This window comes from Lissotriton helveticus, chromosome 1_2 (assembly GCF_964261635.1).
Source record: "Lissotriton helveticus chromosome 1_2, aLisHel1.1, whole genome shotgun sequence".
In the NCBI taxonomy this organism is placed as follows: domain Eukaryota; kingdom Metazoa; phylum Chordata; class Amphibia; order Caudata; family Salamandridae; genus Lissotriton; species Lissotriton helveticus.
In genome coordinates, this window is record NC_136058.1 from 366,198,596 (window position 1) to 366,204,568 (window position 5,973).

General features: G+C 49.8%; 1 long non-coding RNA gene across 1 annotated transcript in view; it reads left to right on the forward strand.

Moving 5' to 3' along the window:
- Positions 1 to 5,973, forward strand: part of LOC144805856 (uncharacterized) — a 106,707-nt gene that overhangs the window by 67,569 nt on the left and 33,165 nt on the right. The window lies entirely within an intron of this gene.

The following is a 5,973-nucleotide window of genomic DNA, read 5'->3' on the forward strand; positions in this document are numbered from 1 at the left end:
AAACAACAATGGTACTCCCATTTTTTAAATTTATACTGTGAGGAAAGTGCTAATGGTCAAACAACATCCCCAACTATTGAACTCCAAAGCAAGCTCTGCATGAAGTCAGGTACCAAGGAAGAGCCGTTTTCCCAGCAAGAAGTTCAGGATGCCATTTCAAAAATATTTCCAGGGAAGGCAGCTGGCCCAGATGGCTTGCCGGGGGACCTGTTACTGCATGATCCCAAACTATGGGCAGACTTCATAGCATGCTTAATGAACTTAATCCAGCACGGTCATCCTGTCCCCGAATCCTGGAAGGGCGCGGAGGTTATCACCATACATAAGAAAGATGAAAGAGAGGACCCTGCCAACTACAGACCAATAAGCCTAATAGATACCATCCAAAAGGTAGTTGGTAGGGTCATCATAAACCGAACAGAGTCATGGCTTATAAATGATAATATTTTATCCCACTTTCAGGCGGGGTTTAGGCGTAATGTCGGTGCAATGGACCAGGTCTTTCGGTTCTGTGCAGTCTATTGGAAGTCAGTGTCAATTACCAAGGGTAGTTTGTACCTGGCTTTCATAGACTTGAAAACAGCATTCGATGTTATTCCACGTGCCAAACTCTGGGTGGTCTTACTTGACATGGGATTCCCAGGTTATCTGTTGCAGTTCATTATCAAACTTCACGAAGATAATTATGCAAGGATTCGCTGGGGGAGCCAGGGCCAATTGACAGGGAGGGTACCAGTCAATAGAGGGGTGAGGCAGGGATGTGTGATGGCTCCCACACTGTACTCCCTCTTTATAAATGGGGTGGTGGACCATTTGTGGGAGGACCCTGCGGATGCCCCCGTCCTTGCCGGCGAGAATACACCTACACTCCTCTTTGCAGACGATACCCTCCTGATGTCCAAAACCCCTATGGGTTTGCAAAAATTGCTCGACCGCTTCAGTGTCTTCTGTAAAGATCGTGGGCTAACGGTTAATACCACAAAAACGAAGCTGATGGTATTATCCGCTAATAGAAAGGCCAGGAGGGCTAATCTTTTTCTGGACGGAACCCCTCTAGAGGTGGTGAACGAATTCGACTACCTCGGGGTCAGGCTCTGCAATAATATGAGATGGGACTCCCATTTATCTAAAATGGTTTTAAATCTTAAAAGGGTCTCTGGAGCGATTTTAAAGAACCAGCGCCTCTCTATCAGTAGACCAATAGCCCCCGCCCTGGCAGCTTATGAGGGGAAAGCTCTAGCTTCAGCAGTCTATGGCTCAGAACTATGGGGCGCGGAGAACACTAAGGCATTGGTAGTTGCAGAGAATAAATTTATGAGAGATATAGTCTCGCTTCCCCCCTCGACTCCTTTGAAACCATTATTCTTCGACATGGGTAAAAGATCAATCTCTGACTTAGTCCAAATTTGCCCCTTATTATTTTGGGTGCGTCTCAGAAGGACCCCTGAATTGGCAAACTATGCTCTAGTACTGGATGAGCTAATTAGTTTGAATGTATCCAACAAAATAAAATGGCTTAATAATTTAAGGAAGTTGATGGAGTCTATAGGTTTGGGTGAGCTCTGGGCCTCGCAATCCCCCCACCTAAACAAACCGTTAAAAAACTATACTGGGATTGGATAGAGGCCAAGGTACTAAAGAGCCCAAACTGGGGACCCCTGACGAATAACTGCCTTGAACACAAGCCCTTCAGAAAATTAGAGCCATTCTTGGACTTCGTTCAGACTCCCCGGGACAGAACCCTGTTCTTGAAATTAAGATACGGTATCCTCCCCCTCAATGAATTCAAGGAAGGGTGGAAGGTCAGGAGGGAGCTCGACTTAAAATGCCCAGGTTGTTCATGCCCGGAAGAATCCCTCGGCCACTTTTTGTTTGCATGTATCGCTTATAAGCAGGCCAGAGCAAAAGGGTTGAAACCTGTATGTAGGGAGTTAGGAGCTAGGGACCACAGATCAGCTTTGCGTATTATCTTGACCAACACCTCTTCTATGAATATTGTTTGTGGGGTCGCTAAATATCTGGCAAGCGCCTGGTTTATCAGGTACAAGCTGCTACCCAATACCTGTCCAGACCCACCTTAAGAAAGGATCTTTTAATAATCTCCCCCCTTATTTCTTAAATTGTTTTTAGCAATGACATCTTAAATGAAATGAAATTGTAATACTTGATATATTGTCTTATGTATTTTTGTATGCTTGTACTTGTATGAGATATTTTTCGAATAAAGTATTACAACACAACAATTGCTGACTCCCATGGATCGCCCACAGGACTTGCCCTCTTACATTTGTTGCTATTGTATGTCCTATCTTTGGAACTTTTTTTTTTACATTGGCACTGAGCACTTAGTGTGGCACCTGATTATTGTCCGCCACGCTTCAGTGTAATCAAGCACTGCTCTCAAGTGTTTGTTGTAACAAAATGGTCTTTTAATTTACACCCGTTTATGCTTTTTGGAGCACTTCCCACTTACCCAATTCACAGCACCTACACAATGCACTTATGTGGTGGCATTTGTTCAGCTTCAGCGCCCGTCACTGCTCCCAGTTGCCCTATCCACCTGTCCCCTCGCTGCTTGTCTCATACATCAGTTGCAATATAGCGAATACATCTCTTTGTTTCCTTGTTCAACATTACAAGCCGCTCAATACTTGGAAGGCAGGGGAGGTGGGAAGGGAAGTATAGTAGTTACCGTTGGAGAAAAGCATAACCCTGATACATGATGCCTTATCCGAAACCCATGGAGTTTAAGAATGTATATAAGGTGTCAGGAGAGGAGGATCTGGCCTCTTCCTGACACCTTAGCACCACCGGGGGGGGGGGGGGGGGTGTCTAGAGCAAAAAGTTTGTCCAGTGAAGGTTAGTTGGGCTATCAGAGCGCATAGGGCGTTATAGGGGCGCGATGATGGGATCGCGTGTACCCCGCCGATCTGGGGTGTTTATAACAGGTGCAGCGAAGCGGCGCAGTAACATGTTGTGCTGTTCTCTTCAGGCTAGTGGGTTGCCCTGGTGGAGGGGGTTAGGTTTAGCAGGCACCCGGTGGGCTGAGACAGCACCCTGCGCCACCAACGAGGTCTGGGTGGGAGGGGGCGCGCCTATGTTCTGGCCTGGGAGTTTTTTCCCGGGTTTCGGACCTTGCAGTGAAGATGGGGTGGTACTTCCACACACTTACATGGTGCAGACTCGAGTGAGCAACGCTAGAGCTGTGCACCTCGCTCCGATACATACGGCCCTGGGCCGCCTCCGTGGGAGGGGGAGAGCGAAGCTGCAGCTCTGTGGCGCAACGGTTTTCGGGACGCCCCCCTTTTTCTTACTTCGCCCGGGCCCGTATGATTGCCGGTGCGTTCCCCTTCGGCCTGTCAGTTGGTTCTTGGCAGCCGGTGTCACCCGCCTGGCAGTATCTCTCAACGCACGGGGTTTTGCATGGTGACGAGCAGTACGAGGACGAACTGGGCCCTGTCAGCATTATCCCGGCCGTGCGTTTGTGGTGCGCCCCGTCAGGTTGGGGGTGCGGGTGCCGCGTAGCCCGCATACCCGGGGGATGTGAGGGACGCGGGGATCAGGATGCACCCAGACGGAGGAGGGAGGCGGGGATTTGATGTGCCTCCACAGCGCTGGCCACAGCAGTCGGCAACACAGCGTGGGGGCCTGCGGGCTCCCATTTAATGTTGTTCCCCAGCACGACCATATTAGTGCCACTATTTTTTTAATATTGTTAATTTGTGGTTGTTTTTTTAACAACGGTTTTATTTTTTTCTTGAATGTGTATGTACATTGTATATCTCAATAACGAGATCATTTTTTATGATGAATACATTAAAAACAATGTTTTTATAAACTCTTGATTCCGATGTGTTTTCCCTTAGCTACTTGTTCTTGTTGTTTCTTCTTGTTTATTAAATGCCTAGGATATTACACACATATATTGTTTTCCATGTCCTAGGATTTGAATAATTTTGTATCCAGGGGGCCCTTGTTTTTTTGCATCTTGTTCCCCAGCACGAGGCCTGGCAAAGGGCCCCACCCAGGTCTCGTGCTGCAGTCCTGGGCCATACAAAAGGGGGTGGTGATGGATGGAGCATCTGAACCAATCAAACACTCACACCCAGTCAACAGATATGAGTTTAATCCATCACCGTTCTTTAGCCCACTCTGCCACCCCAGTTCAGACATGGCCATATGCAAATCAGTCTGACCCTGTGCCTCATGGGAACAGTCCAGCCCGAACTGCCAAGCCATACCTTCCCTGGACCGGAAACAAGCTTCCAAGGACCGGTTTCTGGCATTTCAGCCGTCTTCAGTCCGGCTTGCTTGAATCCAGTGGCAAAGTGAGCAAGGGACTCATGTCTGAGCATACTCTGCCAACTTATGGCGAACAAAGCGGTACAAAAGGGGGTGGTGATGGACGGAGCATCTGAGCCAATCAAACATTCACACCCAGTCAACAGAACTGGGTTGAATCCATCACCGTTCTTTAGCCCACTCTGCCACCCCAGTTCAGACATGGCCATATGCAAATCAGTCTGACCCTGTGCCTCATGGGACAGTCCAGCCCGAACTGCTAAGCCATGCCTTTCCTGGACTGGAAATAAGCTTCCGAAGACCGGTTTCTGGCATTTCAGCAGTCTTCAGCCCGGCTTGCTTGAATCCAGTGGCAAAGTGAGCAAGAGACTCACGTCTGAGCATACCCTGCCAACTTATGGCGAACAAAGCGGTACAAAAGGGGATGGTGATGGACGGAGCATCTGAACCAATCAAACACTCACACCCAGTCAACAGATGTGGGTTTCATTTATCACCGTTCTTTAGCCCACTCTGCCACCTCAGTTCAGACATGGCCATATGCAAATCAGTCTGACCCTGTGCCTCATGGGAACAGTCCAGCCCGAACTGCCAAGCCATGCCTTCCCTGGACCGGAAACAAGCTTCCGATAACCAGTTTCTGGCATTTCAGCCGTCTTCAGTCCGGCTTGCTTGAATCCAGTGGCAAAGTGAGCAAGGGACTCATGTCTGAGCATACTCTGCCAACTTATGGCGAACAAAGCGGTACAAAAGGGGGTGGTGATGGACGGAGCATCTCAACCAATCAAACACTCACACCCAGTCAACAGATCTGGGTTTAATTTATCACCGTTCTTTAGCCCACTCTGCCACCCCAGTTCAGACATGGCCATATGCAAATCAGTCTGACCCTGTGTCTCATGGGATTAGTCCAGCCCGAACTGCCAAGCCATGCCTTCCCTGGACCAGAAACAAGCTTCCGATAACCGGTTTCTGGCATTTCAGCCGTCTTCAGCCCGGCTTGCTTGAATCCAGTGGCAAAGTGAGCAAGGGACTCACGTCTGAGCATGCCCTGCCAACTTATGGGTTCGGCGGCTGAAGGGGTCTCATTTGGGGCAGGCTGGGCTGGGCTGGGTCCAGGAACTTTTCTGCGCAGGGTGGGGATGGGGGCCCCCTAGTAGGTTGGGCTCGACTTTCAGCGTGTGGCAGGTGCGCATGCCCCCCTCCCCCAGCCGGCACAGTATTGCGGGGGACAGGGGTTAAGGGTTAGCGGGGGTTGGTAGCTGCTACATGACCTCTGGGTAAGGGTTAGGGACTGCCAGGACGGCATGAGGCCCGGTGGTGCTTGGGACCCCCCAGGTTGGAGCAGCCTGGGGGGGTACCAGGACCGGCAATTGATACCGGCAGAAAATGGGGCACCGCCAGTGGGGCGCATGACAGCCCCGGGGTGCTAGCCAGAAGCAGTAGCGGGGTCCGCGGTGGCCTTCCCTCCAACGAGGGATCGCGCAGCGCATACTACTATTAATACAATTGGTGAAAGATGGTGTTATGGTGAGAGGATACTGAATGGGACGTGTGACAGGAGGGAAGTGTTGGTTGATAGAAGAAGGGTGAGGACAGAGGCGGATGAGTGAGGTTTTTCGGAGAGTGGGAGGTATTTAAGGTAACCAGACTGTTTTCGTTTTTTCAGGA